The 23,652-nt window shown below is 43.4% G+C and overlaps 1 protein-coding gene and 1 long non-coding RNA gene across 2 annotated transcripts in view; both read left to right on the plus strand.

The window, feature by feature from the left end:
- Window positions 1-23,652, plus strand: part of SYNPR (synaptoporin) — a 111,600-nt gene that overhangs the window by 17,931 nt on the left and 70,017 nt on the right. The window lies entirely within an intron of this gene.
- LOC128137432 (uncharacterized) lies at window positions 11,029-14,766 on the plus strand. The gene is made up of 3 exons (XR_008233693.1): window positions 11,029-11,141; window positions 11,587-11,740; window positions 14,685-14,766. It is a non-coding gene; the product is annotated as an uncharacterized LOC128137432 (long non-coding RNA).

The raw sequence follows: 23,652 nt of genomic DNA on the forward strand, positions 1-23,652 counted from the left end.
TAAGGTCTGACTTTCTTTAGGTTTTGTCATTTGTTGTCATGTGTTGTCCTGGTGGAAATCCAAGTCTGGAACTACTAAGATGTGCTTCCCCAGAATATTACATTTTTGCACAGGCAGATCATGCCCAGGAAGAGAAGGGTTAGGTTTATTCCTTACCTGCAAACCCACCTCAGTGTAAAGAAGACTCAGCAGCTAAAATATGAAGTCTAAATAGAAGGAAAAAAAGGCCATTACTTTGCATAACATTGGGGAAATCAGCCTTACAGTTCGCAAACTGAGATGACAGCTCGCTGTAGGGAAAACTTCAGTCCATCATTATTTTGCACTTTTTGGTTGCATTACTCATGGCAGTTTATTAATTAGTTTCTGGTTTGCACTCTTTCTTAAAAGAAAAAGATTTCAACTCATTATGTATCACCCTTGTACCTTTCTTCCTTCCCAAATTACTCTTTGTATCATGGTCAGTTCCCATCTTTCCTGGCTGTCGAGTTGATTAACTGGGTGATGCTGACTGGAGGGCATGGGATGGGCCACTGATGCACCACCTGATTATGTGGTCATGGAAACCCCTGGAGGTATGACCTCTGTTATCAAAATAAATTGGGATTTTCTGCCAACTAATGGTTGGCGAAGCTTGCACTAATGCTAGATTCTGCTGGATGATGCACTATGGAAGCCAATTAGCCTTTGCTGATAAGCTAGGCTTTGATTAAGCTTTTCCAGGCTTTCTCATCGCAAGAAACATGCATTACTCATTGGACATGCAAATGCATTTGCAGTGTGTAATTACAAAATTTTCTAAAGGAGCGACCTATTTTAAACAGGGCTTTTGTTTCACTCCTCTTCCTTCGTTGTGCTTACCAACTCAGTCACACAGTCTAATTCAGCAAACGTAATTGACTGGTTTTAGGAGTTAAAATATCCTGTTGTTGAATGTTTTATGCTTCAAATACCGAATATAATGAAGACCACCGCGGTGGGTACGTAAGCTATCTGCAGCCACTCTGAAAGCCTTGCCCTTTGCAGCGAGCCTTTGGGAAGCAGTGGGCTGGCCAAGCTGTGATCTGCAGCTTGAGCCAATTTAAAAGTGATCTTGTCCTGGTAATGCTGAGAACAAACTCTTTTTTTTTTTTGTAGCCATAGGCAGGGATAACTTATCCTGCTGAATGTGCAGCTCGTTGCACTTGATGGGAATTCACTTATTGATCCAATTAGCTCCAGACCTGTTTACAGGGTGATTGTGGATGAAGCAATGTAATTAAAATTGATTATGGCTGTGTATCATGCCTTTAATCTTTGACACTCAGGATTTGGATATCATGGAGTGCCTTCTGTAGCTGATAATGGTTTCTGAAGAGCATCAAGGAGTTAACGTATTTTCACACTCCTTAGGGATACATTTTCTCTGTTACATTCTCATTTATGGTGTTGTTAACTGAGTGACAGTATCATGTTTCCTACCCGGTCATACATATTATGATAGCGTTAGTCACTTCATCTAAGAGCTTGTGTGAGCTTGTATATCTGCGTCTGCATCCATGTGATGGTGCTTTAGAAAAAAGCCTAGGAAATGGAAATTTTGTTTTCAGGTCTAATTCATAGTTACAGTCCTCGAGTGTAACAAAGGCATTCCTATAGGTAGGTGCATGTACTTCCTATTTGTGGCGCCTTTAGTTTGTTGCATGCCTAATAAGATGGAAATCAGTTCTCCTATTCAGAGTTACATACTGTGCTACACTGATGTGATCTAAGTTTGGCATAGTTAGCATTTTGTGTCTGAAATGCCTTGCAAAATTCTCAAATCGGAGCAGAAGGAAGGAAGCGCAGAGGTGGGCAGTGTAATGCCCCATCTCCACTCTCCCCGTTGTACATCTCATCTCCTGTGGCCTGGCTGCAGAGTCAGAGGTGAGTAAGGGCAGGAACAGAGCTGCTCTGTCTGCTGGGCTGGAGGGAAGGGATGGGATACCATCCAGGGGGACCTTGACAGGCTTGAGATATGGGCCTGTGCGAATGATTCTATGAGGCCAAGTGCAAGGTCCTGCTCATGGCTGGGGGCAATCCCAAGCACAAATACAGGCTGGGCGATGAGTGGATTGAGAGCAGCCCGGAGGAGAAGGACTTGGGGGTTGGTTGATGAGAAGCTCAACATGACCCAGCAATGCGTGTTTGCACCCCAGAAAGCCAACCGTATCCCAGGCTGCGTCAAAAGAAGCATGGCCAGCAGGTCGAGGGAGGGGATTCTGCCCCTCTGCTCTGCTCTCATGAGACTCCACCTGGAGTGCTGCGTTCAGCTCTGGGGTCCCCAAGATAAGAAGGACATGGAACTGTTGGAGCAAGTCCAGAGGAGGGCCATGAAGATGGTCAGAGGGCTGGAGCACCTCTCCTGTGAGGACAGGCTGAGAGAGTTGGGGTTGTTCAGCCTGGAGAAGGGAAGGCTCTGGGAAGACCTTATAGCAGCCTTCCAGTACCTGAAGGGGGCCTGCAAGAAAGCTGGAGAGGGACTTTTTACAAGGGCATGTAGTGGTAGGACAAGGAGTAATGGCTTTAAACTGAAAGAGGGTAGGCTTAGATTAGGTATAAGGAAGAAATTCTTCACTGTGAGGGTGGTGAGGCACTGGAACAAGTTGCCCAGAGAAGCTGTGGATGCCCCATCCCTGGCAGTGTTCAAGACCAGGTTGGATGGGGCTTTGAGCAACTCGGTATAGTGGAAGGTGTCCCTGCCCGTGGCAGGGGGGTTGGAACTAGGTGATCTTTAGGGTCCCTTCCAACCCAAACCATTCTATGATTCTATGATATGCACTGTCTCGTGCACTTTCTCCCCCAAACTGCCAGTGTGGCACCAACACCTGGGGAAGGGGTAGTGCTCTGGCAGTGGTTGCCCTTGCTGCAGGGGCACCAAATCTACTGCTGCTCTCATAGAGCCTCTGACATGCAATCCGGAGCCCGTCAGCATTAGTGCCTTGGTGCTTTAGCAGATGCTTTTTTTTTTCTTTTTTTTTTCTTTTTTTTCTTTTTGGGGGGGAAGGGAACCAAGGATTTGACCCCTGCAGAAAACTGGTAGAGAGTCATTATGAGCCCCAGTCCTGCAGGAGTAATATTGTGTGTGATACAGGGTTTTGTCCCTTTTGCAGATTATGATTGACTTCGGCTTCCCATACCTTAGCACAGGGGCTGGTGGGTTCAAGAAATGCTTGATAGGAAGGTGTACTTAGAGCGTGGGCATCCCTCACTTGTGGGGCTTTGCTCTCCCAGCCCTCTTGCTGAGCCAGCTCCCTCTGCTAATTGCGCAGATACTCCCAGGGTTTCAGCTAATGATCACAGAGCAGACTTCTCTTCTTGCTCTAAAGTCATGTGTCTATCCTCTTCCAAATTAGCAGTTTTCAAGTGTCCCACTGGACATTTGGCCTAAAATAGTCTGAACACTTCTACTGTTCTGTTGTCATCGCCAGCTTTCATGCATGTACGCAGGCTCCGGTGAGGCCACAGTCTAAACGCGTGCACCATTGCAGCCTTTATTTAAATTAAATTCCATCTATGGTAGGAATTTTGCAAGGGAAGCTTCCAGGACTGATGTTTGAGTGTGAATATCTGAATTACGATTTAAATTCTACAGCATTTAGGCTTAAAAAGAATTTTTATAAAGTCTTAAGAATTGTAATTCTTTCCCATTCTATCAATAGTAACTGCAAACTTGAGCATATGCTGCAAAAGGCATGGAGGCAAAGCACTCAGAGAGAGAACACAAGTGCCTTTTTCATCTGAGGAAAATTAGCAAAAAGGAGACAACTTCCAGCAAACTGTGGCTTCCGATCCACAAGCTGATAAAATCTGCATATTAGTCACAAGTTATTTTTCCAGATTTCTAGTTCATTCTGTTTTCTTAATTAAAGATGCTGAAATTCTCTTTCAGTCCTTTCAGTCTCTGTTTCATAACTATACTTGGGGGGTGGGGGGGAAACAAACTCGAAATCATCACCACCACCATTATTATAGCTCACATCTGGCAGGTTGTGATTTATTTTTGTCTCAACCAACAAAGATGCCAAGTGTTTTTTATTCAGGAGTAAATCTAAGGAAGAATGCATTCTTTTATTGGGACCACGTTCTATAAAAATGAGATTTTTTTCCCAAAGAGAAGGTGTGGTTTTATGACAAAAAACACCACAAGATTAAATTATTAAATCCAAACCCTTCATTACGTGGGTTTTGTGCTCAGCACCCCAGCACATCCAGTATTTCCACACTGGACTTTTTAAAATCAGAGGTAGATCTGCATATTTTATGCCGGTGTGGAAGCACATAGCCATTCTGAGTCTGTCAGAGGTGGATGTGTGTCTGTCCAGGGCTTGCTCCATGCTGAATTAATTGCTGTGAGGATTAATAGTACTTCACTGATTTCACTTGCCTATCAAGGGGTTTAAGTGCCATAAGCTTTTCCTAATTATAAGAGATGTCCCTGGCTTGGGGAAGGGGTAACATCACTTGCCTCGTCTTGTAATAGTGCAATCAAAGGCTCAGGGAAACGGCTCCTTATCAGAAAAGACAGTCCCTTTTGGTGTAGCAGTAGTGTCATCAGAGAATCAGCTTTTCTGCCAGAAATAGCAACCACTGGCTACAGCATGGGCATTGCTGCTTAGTATAGTATATAAGAGTATTTTGGCTGCAAAGCTTAGCTTTTTACAACTTTGTAGCATTACAGTGACCAAGAAAATCTCTTGCTCTTTGCTTCAGTCACAGAAGGTGTTTTCTGCACTTTTCTGGCATGTGGTAGTTTGTAAGAGTCGTTCAGGTGGTGCTGCTGAGCCTGAGTTTCTGCCGTATCACCTCTGGAAAAGCATCCGCATTCTCAGTTTTGTCTGTAGAGCAGCTGGCACAATCAGAGCAAGTACCGTAAAATCTGTTGGCTCTCATGGTTTCCTAATACTCCTCTAGTTTGGTGCTCCCTGTTGTTAGCATATGTAAATTTTTGATTAGCATTTGCTGTGTTTTCTATCCTAAATTTAAATTTTATTCACTTCCATAACATGGAGGGATGCACAATGGGGAGGGTGCATCAGAGGATATCAGAGAACATACACTGAATTTGCAGACTGGGAATATTGACCTACAAGCAGAAGACAGCCTTCAGCAAGGGCCAGTTTAACGTGTACAGCACATAGTCCCGGTTCAGTTTAGTTAGTTTGTGGCAGAAAACTATTCCCCTGTATTATGCATTATTTTTCCTGCCAAGGAACCATCCATGCTTGTGCCTTTCACTGGCTGATTTTCTTCCTTGCACTCCTCTCTTGCCCCATTTTCACTGCTGTCAGCCCGATCATTGCCTAGAGATGTATGTGCGTTGGTCCATCACTCATGAGGAGGATTTTTTTGGTTGAAACAAGACTTCCCAAAAGAGCTAACATAGGATTTGTATTTTATTCTTCAATCTGTAACAGAGAAACTTAAAGATTCTCCAATCCACTCTGACTGATGTGAGAGTTGAACTGAATCTGCACACTAGATACAGCAGTGAAGACTTTTTTTTTATCCCCTATGAAATTCTAAAATGCCATTAATGTAGAATGTTTGTAGTAATTTTATGTGTGTGTATGCATAAAGACCATAAAGAGAAGTGAACCTTACAGATTTGATGGCATTCGTTATCCTAGAGCTGTTTTTTCACAGGGTCCTTCTACCACATTTCTAGACCTTTTTTATTTTCTTTTAAAATTTGCTCTGATATGTTTTGCGTTTTGGAAGAATTTTCCCTCCACAAGATGAAACACCATCCTGTCATCTAATTTATTTCTTTTTTTTTTTACTTGTGGCAAACTTTTAGAAGTTAAATGCTGAATTCATGGTAGGCTAGGAGGAATAAATGATTATGTTAACCTTTATGCATTGTTCTGTACTGAAAATGTCCTCTGTTTATTTTCTGTTAAGGCAAACTAATTGATTTGCCCATGCAAGATTTTACCTCCCCAGTGTTATGTCATTCATTAATAAAGACAGTGTTTTCTAATAGCTATAGCATTCTGGGTTTTTTTTATTTTTATTATTTTCAGTGTGACCTTCATGTTGGTTTTGTCTGTTGCTAGGTTGAGCAAGTAACAATGTTCTGCAGTGTTACACCACTACCTATAACATCAGTGTTGGGGTATAAATTGTGACTATTGTTGCTGCACAGTGTGCGGAGGTGACAGGCGATTTCCGTGCTCCAAGGTAACGCTCTTCTGAAAAGGCCGATAGAAGTAACGCATCTCTTGGCTGAAGGAGGATTTCAGGAAAAAATAAATGCAAAGAACCGTTTTACAAAAGCAGCCTATGCTGGAGGAGTTGGCTTAAACAAACAGGCTCAGCTAACGCCTCAGTGTCCGCACCTGCAAAATCCAGGTGGAAATCATGCTGGGTTGGGTACCAATTCTCTCTGAGTAATTTCTGCTAGGTGGCATCACCATAGATTGCCATGACCACCATCATGACTTTGCAGCAAATCTCTCATTGGCAATGGATAAAAGTTGATTTTTATGGGTTTTTTCATGTTATTGTGGTAGGACATTTACAGTCACTGCTCTGGATGCACGCAAGAGAGAGAATGAGAGACTGCATGTGTGTGCCCAGTGTGGAGCTGCGCTGGTATCTGTCACCTGAGCAGGATACGTGCTGCTTTCTGGAGCAGTCACAACTGGGATATTGCCATGCTGATGCTGTAATATTTAGATCTGTGGAAAAGATGGTTGGTTGCTATAAAAGTTGGACCTCCTACAAAAATAAATGCAAAATTTTTTGGATGATGGGAGAAGCTTAAGACGTGGTTCACAGGGGAGCAGCTCCTCTGGATCCAAGTAAGGCAGGTGAGACAGCCTGACTTTGGTGGTGACATTGGATAACAAGCCTTTGGCATGTGCCCTTGCCCTGCACCTCCTGAAGGCACGGAGGCTTCTGCTTGGGTGCTGGGATTCAGAAAAGCCTGCAGGAAACCTTCCTTGCAAGCTAGAGAAACTACTGTAGCCATTTTAAAAATGAATCTCTATACTCATAATTTAAATTTATCTTACCTCTGATATGCTTGAAACTTCACTACCTGAAATGTGCAATGGAGACCCATTCTGTGGGGCTCTGTAGGTAAAAAAACCAACTTATTGCCATGGATGCATTGATTTTTACTTTCTAAAGGCAGAGACTGTGATTGCAGTGTGTGTCCCTCAGGAACTTGTTTAGAGCAGATATACCCTCTAAAGATTTAACGATCAGAAGCATTTTCCCCTTGTTTCACTATTACTTTTTTTTTTTAAGTGAAAGCTTGTAAAACATGGGCAAAATGTAAAGCTGAAAGGAAGAGAAGCCAGGAATACTAAAGAGAGAGAGAGAGCGCTTGCTTGAAAGTGTTGGCCAAGCAGCTGTTCATGCCTCCTATTTAGCATGAATGGAAGACATAGCCCTGATTAAAAATGGTAGGTAACAGCTGCACAGCCTGGGCTAAGGATTACCAGATGGTTAACTGTGATTGACTTGTCTCCATGGAGCTCAGTGGGGAGGGAGGAATGGAATATCTGAAATGTGATGAACATGCTAGGTACACAATTTTTTTTATAATGAATGTGCCAGATTTGTTTACATGCTTCTTGAATAAAATATGGCTGCTAGTTTGACTTAAGACAGACATCTTTAGTACATGCTATGTTGCAAAACCTTGCTCTTTTGATTGTAGGTGTGATGATTCCCCCTCATCTCTCCCCCCTCCCCCGGTGCTGTGATACAGCATAAAATAATTGGTTGACAGAATGTTGATTCTGCAGCACGAGGAGGATTTGCACAGATGGGAGTCAAAATATGTCTCCTTGCCTTATGCTAATGCCACCACAAAGGTTAGGGAGAAGTTCAGAGCTGCATGTGGAATCCTTGTGCTGCTTTAGCTGTTGCAAAGTGTTTAAAGTCAGTACCTGAAGGAAGAAGATCTGGACCCAAATGCTCTGGTTGTCTGCTCCTTCTGTTTTACAGCAAAACGGTACCAGTGCTTGCTACATATTCATAGTACCATGGTGCTTACGTGGCTGCTTTTCCTTGACATGTGCCCATCATGGCCAAAGTGGGATTTTTTTCTAGCTCGGAAAGGGCTAGAAATCACAGATATCTCTTAAAAGTACCGTGGCAAGAGGATGATGCATCAACATGAATCCAAACAGCATCTTCTAACGGGGCTTGGCCAAATTTCTCGCAAGTGCCAAACAGTTGGCACTTGTGTAAGCAATATGTTCTGCAGAGGCCATAGCCATGTGCAAGGTGGTGTGTTCATCCTACAACCTGCTCATGGGGGAGAAAGCAGGCATCGGGCAGGTCGATGGCCAGAATGCCTCACCCGGCTCTTCTCCTGGGTGGTTCTTGGGAAGTGACTGCTCCGTGACTCGGTTTCCCATCTCCTCCCTCTGATCTCGACCCCTTTGCTACAGGCAGCAGCTCTCATGGTATGGTTTTGGAGGAGTCTTGGAGCCATGGGGGTCCTGGGCAAACGATTCCTCACGCTTCCAGCCTTTTCTTCCATGTGACTGCCCTGACTCTCATGGGGGATGGAAATTGCAGGTAACTAAGAATAGAGGCCAGTAATTTGGAAAGTAATACCTTGGCGTGTCTTTAGGAAAAAAAAACAGTAATAGCAGCAAATAATTTAGAAATGCCAAGATAAATACTGTGTTTGAGGCAATGTGTCACCTCCAGCTGAGGGAAGTGGGAGACATTGGTCGTGTGTTTCTTTATCCTCTGTGTTGAATATTTTCACTTTGTGTTTGCATTAATTTTTTAAAGCAAATTATAAATATGTCAAAAAGATGGAGTTGTCAATTATGCCAACTCATTCCCTCAGATCTGAGTGTGAATGAAATGGTGATGCAGATTTGCCTTCATAAATGCTTTGTTACCCAGAAAACATTACTTTCGACCCTATGACACTTAGTACAGTCTCACCTGAATGTCGTCACTGTATATAAACACAAATAAAATGCTAGTTCAGGCTTCTGATATTGATAAGCAAATGCTTTATTTTGACTTTGTTGGATTTTTTTGCTGTTTTGGCAATATCAGAGCCTCCTTCCTTCTCCTTTCCAAAATATAAACCCAAACCAAGACCCCATCTGATTTATTGAAAGTGGCAGAGTCTTAAAAGCAATGATTTAAAGGCTCATTATCCTTAAACAATACACTTAAGTGCCAAAGGGAGGAGGTTGGGCTGGGGACGGTGGCCAGAACCTCTGCCTCTATGTGGGATAAAACATTTGGCTGTGGGTTTCATGGTCCCGGTGTAATGAGCATCCTGGCTGCAGTGGGACAACCACATTTCCTACATGTTTCAAGTGCCAAAGGAGAAGCTCATGAAGAAAACAAACCCACGTTTGCCAGGCTGAGCGTGAAGCCCATGAGGTTTGTGGTGCCTTCGTAAGGGAACAACAAGCTTTTGGTCTCCCCTTGGGCATTGAGCTGTTTGGATGCTGGGGTGCGGTGGATGCCCATGGCTGGCTCACTGGAGGGGATAGTGGGGTGCTTGTCAGGGGTCCCTGTACCTTCCTTCTGTGTGCTGCTGGAAGTCTGATTTCTGGGGAAAAACTCATCCTCGGCATGGTCTACTCCTCAATGTACTAGACACTGAATTAATCTTAACGGTGTCATAGGCCAGGTAATAGATGGAAGTGATAAATCTGTTAGCAATCACACCGAAAAGGCTGAAGTATTCTGCGTTTGTGGAGGTTAGGCACTATTTGTGGAAGATAAATGTTTATGGTTGGGCCACGCCTTGCAAAAAGAGCAAAAGAGGAGGCCAAGGAGAGCTTTCCTGCCTGGTGTTTGATTTTAAATTGTTTTCTGATAGCAGGGAATGGTGTGAAAAAGTGCTGGTGTGATGAGAAATGGAGACTGCTGTGCAAAAGGGAGACAAAAGAGGGCTTGGCTTGGTTTTTCTGGTGTAATGGGCACACTTAAAAATAACTTTGCTCTTTAAACATGTGAAGGGGAGAACAGCTGTTTGAGCTAATGAACCAGGTTTGTGTGGCCGTAGACACACCGTAGGTTAGAGGAACACAGCAGCCCTTGGGAGAACGAGGTTCCTCTGCCAGCATGGTGGGATGAAAGGAAGCAAAACTAGTTTTGTGAGAAAACTTAAGAAATTTATGACAGTGATGATGCGGTGCTTCCTCAGCAGCAGGAGACTTGGTGACCCTCACAGTTGCTTCCAGCCCCGTGAGAGCCAGGAAAGCGCGGTGGTTGTGAAGCCCTTGGGACAGGACAGGGCAGAGGGTGGCCCTGGTCACCACAGCCCGGCATTTCCTTCTGCAGCCACCACCACGCTATCAAGGGGTTGATGCGGAGTGTGGGGCATGGGAGGAAAAAAATCTGCCCTCTCCCTGCACGTGAGGGTAATTACTTCCTCGATGATGCTTGGCAAAGCCACGTGTGAAACAGCCTTCTCGTCTCACCGAAAAAAAGGCAAGACTGCCAAAATTTTGTCTGTTTTGAGTCAGGAAGAAATGTTGAAATCTTGAAAGTCTGTTTGCCTTGAAAAAGATACCAATACCCCAAAACTCAGATCTGGTCAACTGGAGTATTTTGATCCTTTATGTTTTCTTTTTTATGTGTGTTAAAATTTTGTAACACAGTATTTCTCAATATTTCGTACAGCACAAAACTTCATTTTGAACGCTTCAGAACAAGAATTTTGACAATGTAAAAAATTTCTCTACAGAACATGTCATCCTTCCTGTCTACAATTATTTGTGACAAATCAAAGTTTAAGGGGAAAACATACATGCACAATAATAGTTCTTTGGGAAATTCCTTTCTAGTTGCATTGCTTAATACATTATTTCAATTTTAATGGAAAAGGAAATGGCTAGTATAGACCTGTATTTTGAGAATAAATGGCAATTTCTCTTGAGGCTCAGTCAGCTGGTCTCTTGTTGATGGGAAGGGAAGATGGGTCTTCTGCTGTCCCAACAGTGCTTGGAGGAGCTCTCAGGAAATCATCTCCCACCGCTGCGCCCGTTAGTGGGTGAGGGGAGATAGAGCTGTACCGGTGAGCTGTCTGCCAGTGTAGCTGTGGCTCAGGCTTTCCTGTTTGCTTTCAAAATGGTCTGCAAATACATGTTAATGACACGTCACTGAAGCTACCCTTGAAGGTAAGTGCCTATGACCATGTTTTTTATGTGTTGTTTACTGCTGCGAGTTGTAAATAACAATATATGTGAAGTGCTTATACCCCATTTCTTCGGCACAGTATTGTGTTCTGTGGGTGCAAGGATGCTCGCCGATGTCTTTGCCATAAAATATTTTCATCTTAGTGAGCCTCACGTCAATAAGTGCTTGATAGCAAACAAAAAATATCTGACTGCTTTTTATGACTCCATCATAAAAAACCAGATGCAAGTGGTTTTTCTTTTTAGTGTTGTGTGCTGAGCTTCAGGCTTTGGAAAAAACAGCGCCGTCCAAACCTATTTACATTCTGTATTTTGCCATTTTACTCTCAGCACAAAACGCATCGTCTCCATGTCATTCCATCATGTATAGCTCATTGCGTGACATTTTCCCGGCAATATTTCTAAGCAGACTTTTTGTCCCCAATAGCATAAACACTGTGGATCAGGATTTATGCTTTGTAACTCAAGGCCTGGTACTCTGTACTGAGAATAACATCTCGACATGAATAAGAGCTTGGTGTCCGCATGTCAGGTGACTACAGCATCCTGCCTTCTGCACCACGGGATTTGTCTCAGAAAGGGTATGATGAATTAGCTCTTTGGCACTTCACTTCTACACGTGTAGTCTGCTTTATGGGTGCTTGGGTGACTCACTAGTACTCGCGCAGTGTAAATCAAATCTCTCTCTCACTGGCTGAATGCTACCTTGAATGTAGACAATAACTTCAGAAATTGTCTTGTTAGAGACTGCCCTGTTTATCAGCTTAAATTAACTGTTAAAATGAATTGTTTGCAGTGATACAGGAAAATGTGGACAATTGATCCAGTATAAGACAAGTATACATTGATTTTTGTCTAAACTTATTCCATGTTTTGCGACTATAAAGCAATATAGAATTGGCTTAAAAGAGATTGCATGTATGATGTGTGATTTTTGCCTTAGCCAGATTAACTAAAGTAGTAGAATGTTGCCATTGCCCTGCTGCAATATAGAATACATCTATGTATAGATTATAGAAAATATGTGTATGGAGGGAGAATATATATATATTTACACACACACGCATGCACATTCATAGAGAAATTAAGTAGACAGTGCATGTGTGGGTGGCTGCAAGAATCTGGATTTGAACCATCACCTCTGAGTTTGAAATCTGTACCAAACCTTAATGGGGCAAGATGTCACTCTGCTGCAGTTTGTATTTTTGATGTGCCAAGAGTAGGCTGCATTAAACGAGGCTGGATTAAATCTTGTCAGTGCTGTACAGGTCATTAGCAATATGGGCTGGCCCTTGGCCCACCTCCTTGCCCCAGTATTCATAGTTTCTTTCAGTTGGATGTTTCCATGTAGTCATCCTTAAGAGTAGTCTATGGATGGAAAATAAAGACCCTTTCTGAGCTGGCTCGCAAAGACTGCTATGGTGCAAGCCCTGCATTTGGGATCATTCATGCTGAACGTGTGCAGACATCCCAGCATTGCGCTCATGATGTGCGTGATCCCTAAAGCCCCGTATTTAAAGCTTGGGTAGCGTGGGGAAGCTGGGCAGCAAGTTTTACATGCATCTGTGCGTTGCATGCCTGTATTTTTGTCTCTGAAAGCAGCGTTCCCTCTGTCACCTGTCTGCGACGTAAGGTGGTGCTGGGCTCTAATACTGGTCCTGGGGGTGTGTTAAGCCTCATGGGGCTCAGTGCCATTTGCACACGTGGAGAGATGCCTCAGGACCTTGCTGCCCAGATACGTCGTCCCTTCTTGTGGTACCCTCTGTGTTCATACAGCACAAAAATCTCATCACAGGGGATTAGAGGGTTTAGTTCTGCGTTGCGCGGTTGAACCAGTTAAGCTGCACTTGGTTTATCCATGTGCTCAGATATCTTGATGAATTCATCCTGCCCTACAGCATCTGCACATTCTGCTGAGAATTAGATTTATGTTTTTAAATTTCTTTAAAAAACCTTAAATAAACTAACAGAGTTGAGCAATTGATCTGGATTAATGGGGACCAACTCTATTAGCCTAATACAACACTAATCTGATTCCAAACTGTTAACATATTAAAGCTGCTTAATTATGTGTTTGTTTGACACAATGTAGTAATCCTGTATGATTTAGGGTATATTGTCACAGCTCTTGACTTGCAATGCCTCACCATTGATAAAAACACAATTAAAACCCTTCAGTATGGGTTAGGCATTCACTTCACCCTTTGCTGTATTGAAACGTGGCTTGTTGTAAGCGCTGCCAAACATCCTCCCTGCTTTTATATGCTGGAGAAAGAGAGTCACCACCTCTGTTTAATGCATGGAAAAGCAAGGGACAGGAAAGGCTGGTGTTTGCATATGCAGGAAATGGGTCTCTGAGCTGGGAATTTAATCCAGGGTTCCCGAGTCCCCATCGCTGATTTAATGATGCAACAACCTTCTTCCCTTGCTGATGCTGCTAACAAAGCTAGGTTTCATCATATAGCAAGAAAGACAAAAATTCAATGAAGGAAGAGGTCTGGAATTACTTCTAGATTAACCGGTAGGTTAAGGGATAAGAGGATATAGCACTTTGATATATTTGGGCAGTTGTCTGGTGTCGAGCAGTATTTTCTCTCTGGTCTGGATACAGCAATGCTCCAAAAAGTGAAAAGCCTCCTCACATCTGCTCACTGTGAAGAGTGGGATAACGAGATGCAAAATCAAAGCAGAACGCAAGCCCTCTTTGCTTGTTTGAGCCAGGCACTGTCAGAGGAGAAGGTACCTTCACTGAGAAAATTGCTCAGCCATTTCTGAGTGCTGTTTATGCAAAGGATCTGATCCTGGGCTTCTGAGGAGGATGCTGCCCTGATCCACTGTGGGAGCAGGGCCAAACCTGGGACATTTCTCCCTCCCTCACTGCGCATCTCTGTAGTGCATTATGTTTTCTGCAGCATATGCAGTGTGAAATGTACCATGGGCTCAAAGGCATGATGTGCATTTCCTTTGTGCAGAATACAGCATCTTTCTGGCTCCACAGAGAACCAGAGAGAAGTGCAAGATTTGTGACTCCCGGTGATAAATGAACTGAACATGCTGAGGTTACTCACTATTGAAGATCGTACCAGAACAATTCGGATAACATGCCTGTCCTAAAACCACAGTTAGCACCTCTGCACCTCTGCTTTTCAGACTGTCAAAATCTCTGCTGTCCCGGATTACAAGGTTTTTTGACACCTTGTACAATACCCTTGAGATTTTGCATTGCTATCAGGCAAGGTTGGGCTGCAATTTTACATAGCATCTTTGAAATCAATACAGTTCGGAGGCATCTTTACTTACAGCTTTGCATTGAATTGAGAATTTTCAGATTTTTAAATACAATTGAAAATCTTGAAGGATTTCTTGCAGCTTTGGTATGAAGATCTTAGCTTAAGCTTGATGTAGAGGATGTGGGGTTTGGTGGCCATCCAAAGTGAAAATATTCCTGAAATGGATGCCATATAAAGTGATGTCTTGAAAACAAAGTAAAACATTTCTGGTCTTGTGTCTATCTCTTGAATTCAGCATCTGCATGGCCTAATCAAGCATCTGCAAAAAATTCAGATTCCAGGGATTGTCTTAGATGAAGATATGGCCAACATCCTCCCTGAACCTAATGGATAGTGTCCACAGTGATGGTGCCTTCAGTGGACATTATAGTGGCAATCTCAAAGAATATGATGACATGAGGACCTGCCAGATGGATGCTATAAGTTCTGGGGTGTTTGACAAAGCGCCGACATTGGGATGGATAATCAGAGGGAGAGAAGGGAAGAACAGAAAGTCCTAGTTTTCATATGATTCTGAAGGTTTCAAGGCTGCTGTTAAATTTTGTCACTCTGCAAGGATTTGCTTGCTTCAACCAAAGGACCTGGGGCTTATCGACCAGTAAGGAAGGTCTGTTCTCAGTTAAAGACATTTGTATCCATGGCAGCTCAAATCAGAATAAAAAGAGAGTTTTGAGTCCCTCCGGGAGTGTCTTTCACATGATGAGGCAGTGTCAAGATGCTGTAAGAATATTTCCTCGTTGATCATCTTCAAAGCATGGCAATGTCTGTAGGCACCGAGTATGGTGGCAGTGTTCCCAGAGCTAGTGCTGGGTGCTGCTCTTGTGTATCCCTGCCTCCACGCATGGCATTGCACTGGGAGCCTGGGATACACTATCTCCTGCGATAACTTTTTCTGGTTTTCAGGTAGTTTTGTAACTGATGCAGAAGTATTAGTAACTCATATTTTCTCTCTGGTTCTTACATTGTGCTGATTGTAGAAATGTCATGCGTGTACACAAAGATATTGAGACTGTTTGGAAAGATGATTTCCCCCATCTGAGCTGTATTTTTTTTCCATTGCTTCCACTTCTGTGTTATTTCAGATTGACGTAGGAAGTCTCTGTCTCAGCACCATTTGCTTCAGACACCAGGATAGGTAACTGCTTTTTACAGTTTTCGCTTACTTTTTCCCAAGGTACTCTTTAACTCTCACATCTTGTACCTTGCTTTACACATCTGGGGGCTAACTCCCCCTCAGCTGGAGTTGTGGGATTGACCCAAACCAGTTCCCCTCTGGAAATCTGGGCCCTAACTGCTCTGTGGGTTGGTTTTTGAGAGTAAAGCAAAGGCTGCAGTCCCGGGTTTCCCCATAGGCTAGGGCAGGCTTCGGTCTGCCTTGTTCAGAGGCAGCACACGACACCCCCGAGTCCCCACATCTTTCATGGGAACGAGAGTTAAACCTAATGGTCGGGTTAGGGTCTCTTTTTCTGTATGGTGGCAGGCTGTGGGAATAACTGCAAACATAAGAGAATTGATTCTCCGGAGGCACCTGTGCTGACAGCTTTTGTACAAGAACGGAGACAAACAGCATCCGATTTCGGAGGGGGAAGTGGCCGTCTTTTCTGGTTATTGGTGGTACGTGTGAAAATCATCCCCTCGAGTAATAAATAGGCTGAAAAAGGAGCATTTTCCGATGGGATCCGCGTTAATCAAGAAGTTGGTGACACCTGGTGGCAGGCTCCGGCTGGCTGCGAAACCCGCTGAAAAACATGTGCTTCTCTGCCTGACCCAGATTCAACAATTATCCTTTAAATGTGCTTCTGCAGAATTTGCTGCTGTTTTCTGACAAGGGCAAAATGCTCCACATTAGAGTTATTGTTTTCCAGGGGTTTGCAGTGATAAAACCTGGGAGGTAGTTGTGTGTAGCGATGGGAGCATCCCGACTCTGATGTGGTTCTTGCCTGCACCGGCAGGATGATGGGCCGAGACCAGCCATGCCTTTTTCTAGCTGCTTGAATTCAGCTCATCCCCTCTCCTCAAATCACCCGGAGTATGTTTTCTGTAAAAGATGAGGAATTTGGGGAATAATAGACTGTAGCAGAGGTTAAGCTCAACTGACTTCTTACCTGGTATATTTTGGAGTAACTAAATGCCATTTCTACTTATCAGGATGCGTAAGTTTTGCATTGCTTGTATCTGGCTCATCTTATAGAGACGTAGGGAATCAGTTAAAAAGAAGATAATAGCGTGCTTGCATTTATCCATGCCTGCCGTACTTGCCAGTGTCTAACTTGGAAGAATACTTTTGCCCGGTTAGGGGAGGTTTGGCGTCACTGACCGACCCTTTTTGGTGTGAGGACCCTTCCTGCGCGCACCTGGAGCCCGCCGGGCTGGTGCACGTACGGAGCAGTGGTTTGGGATGAACAACAGCCACCGTTCACGGTGATGTTCGCCCCTGCCGAGCCAAAGGGAGAGCGTCAGCAAGGGTGCAGTCACGATCCTTCTGCGTCTCAAAGGGTAAAATGGTTCCAGTCCCAAAACCCTGTAAAATGCAAATCAATTAAGATATTTATGAGGACTTCCTGAAAGTGACTTTTCATCCTTTACAGTCACATCTGGTCGATAGAAGTGTAGCATCATTATATCAGAGGAGTGACATGAAAGGATTATTCAGAAGGTATTGCAGCTGATGTCCTTCTCCAGTGATGGCTTTATTGCAAGAGATTAACTATGAAACATATTTCTTGGATAGCCTAAACCTCCCAGTGTTTTAAGATCAGAGAAATAGAGACTTTTCCAAAATCCACTCAGTTCAGTTGTACTAAGGTGTTTTTTTCAGACATTATTTAATGTTTTGGAAGTCTTTTATACTCTCGGTTTAATTAGTTTCCTCCAGTTGAATTTGGATTTTGCATGTTGACTAAGTGATTCTTCCCCAAACCGCCTGAGGCATCAAGTTGATCTCAACAGAAATGCTGAAATAAACATTATTATTTGGTAGCTGTGACTGTTCAGAGCCGCATCACTGGTGCTGAACTGTTATGTGCTGTGACAGCTCATTATCTCCCTGCTTTCCCAGGCACAGTAATATCAAAATCACTCTATCTGTTTTCTTAGTAGATCTTTTCATTTACCCTGGTGGGCTGAAAATAGATTTGTGTCCGGTTTTGCGTGTATTGCTGTTTTCTGTACAGTAGTGTAACCATGTTTAAGTGTACAACATCTTACTTGTGTAGTTTTATTGCTGCAGAGGCCAGTGGGGAGGCGTGTCCTGGTGTAAGCCTGTTTTATGAAGTCCAGGGTATTATTCATATATATATAAAAATTATACTATAGTATATACTATTTTTTTACATATATACACATTTATAATAGTGGGTGAGCAGCTCAGCCTGTGCATGGATGATGACAGCTGTTTCCAGTCAAGGTCAAGTCTGTATATACCTCCCAGAAACAGTTAATAAAGAGCTTTCCTGATCTAAAATACTTAGAGATGTCTTTTTGAGCTCACCTGGCTTCTGCAATGGACAAAGACAGTAACATTGTCCACTGTAGGTGACTTTTTTAATAATACACCAGCCAAGCGTATCTGTTGTGATCCATTGGGTGTTCGTTGGAATCGCTGTAAACTTTTGGAACCGTTCTGAATATGTACTAGTTTTTTGTGTTTTTTTTAATGCTCCATCTCAATAAAGGTGAAAAAGTTAAGCATTGAAACTCACTTCTATACTGTATTATTCAGATGGAATACGAAGATATAAAAGCCCATGTTTAATTGGCAGTTTGTCCCTCTCTTAGTTTGGAAGATGGGCTTTCATGCACGTGTGTCAGGAAAGTGGAGTAGAGGGAAAAAAGGATATTTCATTCTCTGGCTAGGGATTTGTGTTTCATTGTGCTTTATTGCAGCTGGGTGATCTTGGCAATCAAGCTTATTTTGAATGGGAGTTTCCTGGTTTTGCACAGGTGGCTATATTTACATTGAATTCCGTAAAATATTGCTAAAAGCAAACCAAAATCAGTTATTTCTCTTTGCTTACATATTAGAGGGAACAGTGATGGGATCATAATTGCAGAGACTTTTCCAGGTCAACAATGCTGTGACTGGGGTTATGCCACATGGATGGAGGACTTCAAATACAGAATGTATTTTCGATAAAACATCTCTCAGCTTGAACAGCTATTGCAGCGTCACTAAGTTGATGAAAGTCACTAATTTTAATTACTTTTTTAAAATTTTTAAGGAAAGGTGTTGCCTTTTTGTTCATGACCTGGGACAACCTTGTGATTCTGACCTTTTGACCAAGCAGGTAGCCATTTTTACATGTACACAGAGCCTGTAATCTGCATTACACGTATCAGTAGATCATGGCATATTTGGGAAAAAAAAAAAAACCAAACCCCAAAAACCCCACAACCTGAAACCAGATGTCTGGCCTTATCTATGCAACAAACTGTTTTGCACTCTCATCAGAAATAGGGATGGAGCCATTTTGAAGGCCACAGGTCTGCCTGCACTTGTGGTTTAGAAACCACTTTAGAAAGCCACCGGTTGTGGCTGGTGCTGGGAAATAGCACTGCAGGGGAAGGCTTTCCTGCTCTCAGGGCATCCGAATATCTCTGCCCTAAGCAGATCCCAGGTGCAACGGGTTGAACTTTGCTGGCAGCCTGGTCTTTCAAGGCTTGACTAAAGGGATTATGCTCTTGCAAGGTGCTGGACCGAGGAGTTCCGCTAATATGATCCGCGTGGGTCTCGAGCCCTTATGGTGATGTCTCTTGAAGCACTAATGTGATTTTATTTAGTCAGATAGGGGACATTATTCTTAAAGCTCTGAGATAACAAATGCACAGCTTAATGTGCTACAGAAGTGCGTGATGGTGAATCAGGGCGTTGGAAAGCTTCCAAAGAGGGATGCTTTGCTGCTGACGGTCGTGTTACATGAGCTCACGTTGGAAACCAGCCCTGTCATCCTTGCGTACTTTGGTGTGGGGTAAATGGCAAGGAAGCTCTGAGGGGTGGTTTGCAGAGGGTGGTCGTTAAGAGACTTATCTGCTTCTCCTTAATAGTGTTTTCTTTTCCTTCATTTGCAATAAATTTCACTGGTGAAGGAACCAATGAATAATTTTATGAAGATACTGACAGTCATTCCAGACCAGAATATTTTTTCCCTAAATCTCTTTAATTTTCTCAGAAATGCTTGCCTTTTTCTTCAGCAGAGTGGATTCATTGCATTATGTATGTATCCATTGTCATAAAAATGCTGACAAAAGAATTTGCCAAAATAGCATTTGTTTGCATAAATTTAGCATATAAGAACCTACTTGTGATGAAGTTGAATACAGGGAAAAGCTATTTGGTATGAAGAGCAATGGGCCCCATTTGCTGTGCCATCAGCTATAACTTTGGTATCAGAGACAGCCAAAGGTACTCCTGTGCATGGATTAGTGCGTATTTATGTATATTATATGGTAAGAGTGGTATTTCAATGGTATTTAAAATAGGGTGGAAGGAGCCTGTGTTGCTGCAGGGAGACAGGCAGTGAGATGCTGAGGGTGAAGGTTTGCATGCAACCTGTCTCTCCTCTGGGGTGAGCTCCTATTGCCCATGCTGTGGTCAAGCTCCTGTGCTTGGCAGCAGCTGTAGAATTGCAAGGATTTGCGAAACCCGCAATTTCCCATGTTCTTCTCCCCTAACATCCAAAATGTAGTAAATGCATCAATCCCCACTCCCCTGCCTGTTCACCTACTGCCACAGTTTATCTCCCCATCCCCAACACACATGCTGTCTACGGTGTAAGAATATGGAAAAAACAAAACAAAACCAACAAAAAACCAAACAAAAAACCAGAAAATGAATATGGGGCAGTTTGAAGGCTCAGCCTTATATTGAATGTACACAGCTCTCAGCTGCATTTAAGTCCTCTTGCTCCTGTCACAACTGAATCTGTGCTGTGGGGGATAATTCCATACGAGCAGAATCTACGTTTATCTGGGGAACTTCAACCACCCTGATATTAAAGGCAAGTACAAGGATGCTCTTTGCATGGGACTCAATGCAAAAGCTCAGAGGTGAGAAAGGAGGCAGCCTGACCTTCTCTAGCAGCGAGGACTGATGACAAATAAGCGACTGTGTGTAAAAGGCAGGATCACATCTAGCTGTTCCTCAACAGATGTGTGTATGTTATATTTGGAGTGGTCATACTGGAAGCCTGGCCCAGAGGGGACTGTCTTTGTGGATGGAGAATACAAAAAGAATGAACACGTCTTTCCATGATGCAGCGCAGATCCAATGGTGTTTTCTCAGAAAAATGCTAACAAACTGAGCTCAGCTGCTGGAATCAGCTGCTGCTGCTTGTGAAGCAGGGACAGGTTAGAGAAAATCAAACTCTTCTAAATGGGCTCTACCCCAGCACGACTCACCACTTTGAGGGTGCCGGTGTCCTGGGCCTGGCCCTTCTCCTGGGCAGAGCAGGGAGGCAATGACTTGTCCTGAGAGCTGCTCGTCTCTGAAATAATCCAGAGGAACCAGGTATACAGCCAGCGTGGACAGAGGCTGGAGGATAACTCTGGAGTGGGATTGACACAAGAAATGTTTGCTGAGAGCTCTTTAATGAACTTCAGTGTCTGTCCTTCATGGGGTCTGCAGTGACTGCAGCTTTCCCTGACAGTAGCAGCACTGTAACTCACTTAGGAGTCTTCCCTTGCTTTTAATAAACCTTTTTTTCTGTGCTTCTTGGTGCTCCGAGATATTAAATTACCCAGTTGTCTGCAGCGCCAGAGGGACAACGCAAAAAGCGCTGCCTCGTCAAGAGGTGAACACTAGCATTTCTGGGTACAGCAAATTATCCCACACCGAGCTCTCCGTGTGTGCCAAAAGCACCTCACTCCATGCGCATCTGGAGAGTCAGAAAAGTTAGAAGTTTAAGACGCTACTTAAAAAGCCCTGCCTGAAGTCCCTCACAGGGAAGGCGTCATTCTTCGGCTGTTCCTCGCTCGCCGCTGCTTTTCCCAGCAGGTAAAAGGGGGGTGCAGGCAGGGCTGTCCCCAGCCCAGTGGTGCAGGGAGCACATCTCCCGCCGGCGGCGGTGCAGGATGCCCGTGGTCCGGCGGGTGGCACGGCCGCCCCTCCGACAGCATCTCCCGCATCCCAGCCACCGCCGGTTTGCCCTGCAAAACTCTCTGCCGTCGTTTCCTCGTCTCCACGGGCTTTTTATGGTAAATGCCTCTCTGCATTGCTGGTTTTTCATGGCTCGGCTGCCGAAGCGACACCCGGGGAGATGCTCCTCGAGGTTGGGCTGGCGCTGCAGAAGTCCTGTGGGTAATCCTACGCTCACGCCTTCAGAAACTTGCCTCTGGATATTACATATTGATTCAGGTTAAGGGAATGATAATTGAAAATATTTTTTCCTGGTTACCTATGTTTTGACATCGTACTGCATAGTTTCATTTAGTCTCCATAGTTATTCCAAACATTTTAGTGTGTTTTTTTCAGTGAGTGCACAAATGGTGCTCCCTTACAGTAGAATTTAAAGCAAAGCATTTGTTTTCTGTTCTGTTCAAGCGACTGTGACAAACTCCCTGGCTTTACAGGCACGCTCCCTGCTTTCCTGTGGTATGTCAAATGAGTTGCCTCCTCATTGCTGATAATCAGAAAATTCCTGTTCCTCTCCCAGGTGCTGTCCTCCTTACCTTGCCCATGAGTCTTGCAGGGAGACTCATGCTGTTGGTGTCTGGCACCTACGGGGTGATGTGGGCTGGGCAGTTATTAAGCTGAGCAGCCACCCCCCTTGAGGTGAGGTATGGCTCTGCGACACACTTCAGCCTTCAGATTCATATGTCACCCAGATAGATACATAAAATAACGTGTTTGATAGTAAATTCTTATTTATGAAAGTAGAACAACACTGCGAATTGATAAATGGGCAAAAGCAGTATGGTGACTGTAAAGGATTTTTTGTCCAGCATCTCAACTAACCTTCAGTTCTTCCCTTTAGGTCAAGCTGGAATCTCCCTCCATTAGTTTAAGCTGAGGTTTCTTGCTTATGTTTTCTAGAGGTTGCTGCTGTACCACCTTCTTCCATATGGAGGAGGGAATGACCTGTGCAGGAAACAAAAGCTGAGTCTTGCACCAATCCCAAGCAAGAATGCAGCACTTGTTCCTATTTCAGGGTATTTCTTGCAGCTGGATATTGAACTGACCCAGCACATGGTGGGGAGTGATTCTCCTCCATCTCTTCTAAGGATTTAGAGGGGTTTTTTCTTAATTAACATGTTGTTTGAACTTAATAACTGGCCCAATTCTGGTTTCTGGTTGCTATATTCTTCCACAGCCTTCTGAGGATATGCTGTAGATCGTATCATGATAGATATTAAGTGAATCATTTTCCTAACAGGTTTGTAGCTACGCTTCCTCTGTGAGCGTTACACAAGAGCAGGTATGTGACACAGGCAGTGAATTTGGGAATAGGATGCTTGATATAAGCAGTTCTTTCCACAGCAGTGTGACCACACTTGACTTTACAGGATCTATTCTCATTTAGAGAAATACAAAGATAATCAAGTAATTGCTCAATTTTGTCCATCCAATGAGTAATAATTTTTCCATGTAATTCAGCTGTTTCACATTCTTTTCAATCTCGAGAATTCATTTCATCCTTTCTCCTGCCCCAGGATAGGATCAGCCTAAACTATTCCCGATAGGGATTTATCTAACCTACCTATTCCCAATATGTCCCGTGATGGAGACCCATTACCTCCCTAAAAGGAACACCGTGCTTCAGTACCCTCAACTACTTATTTCCATTTATTTCATGGGAGTAACATGCTATGAAGAAGATAGAAGTTTGAAACAGATGACTGTCAGTCTTAGAATAGTGTGCTTTGACATAAATTAAGCTGAGTAGCGTTTTATATTGTACGTAAAAAGTGTGCAATAGTATGTAAAAAAAAAATAAAATATTCAGTTACAGCCATAGCCACATAACAATTCTACTGTACCTGTTGCTGTAGGATTTCAAGTGATACAGAAAACAAACGCTTCGGTTTCTAAACTCAAATGTGTGACTTGGGTGTAACTGGATATATAATAGCAGGCAATGGTGAACAATCTTTTAAAAAGCTAAGTCCTAAATAAATGAATAGCTTTTTATTTGAGGGAACTTGAGTGAAGTTGTAGGAGTCCTTACCTGATAATGGCATGAAAGTGAAAAGCAAAAAGGAGCAGGCAG

This window comes from Harpia harpyja, chromosome Z, assembly GCF_026419915.1.
Source record: "Harpia harpyja isolate bHarHar1 chromosome Z, bHarHar1 primary haplotype, whole genome shotgun sequence".
In the NCBI taxonomy this organism is placed as follows: Eukaryota; Metazoa; Chordata; class Aves; order Accipitriformes; family Accipitridae; genus Harpia; species Harpia harpyja.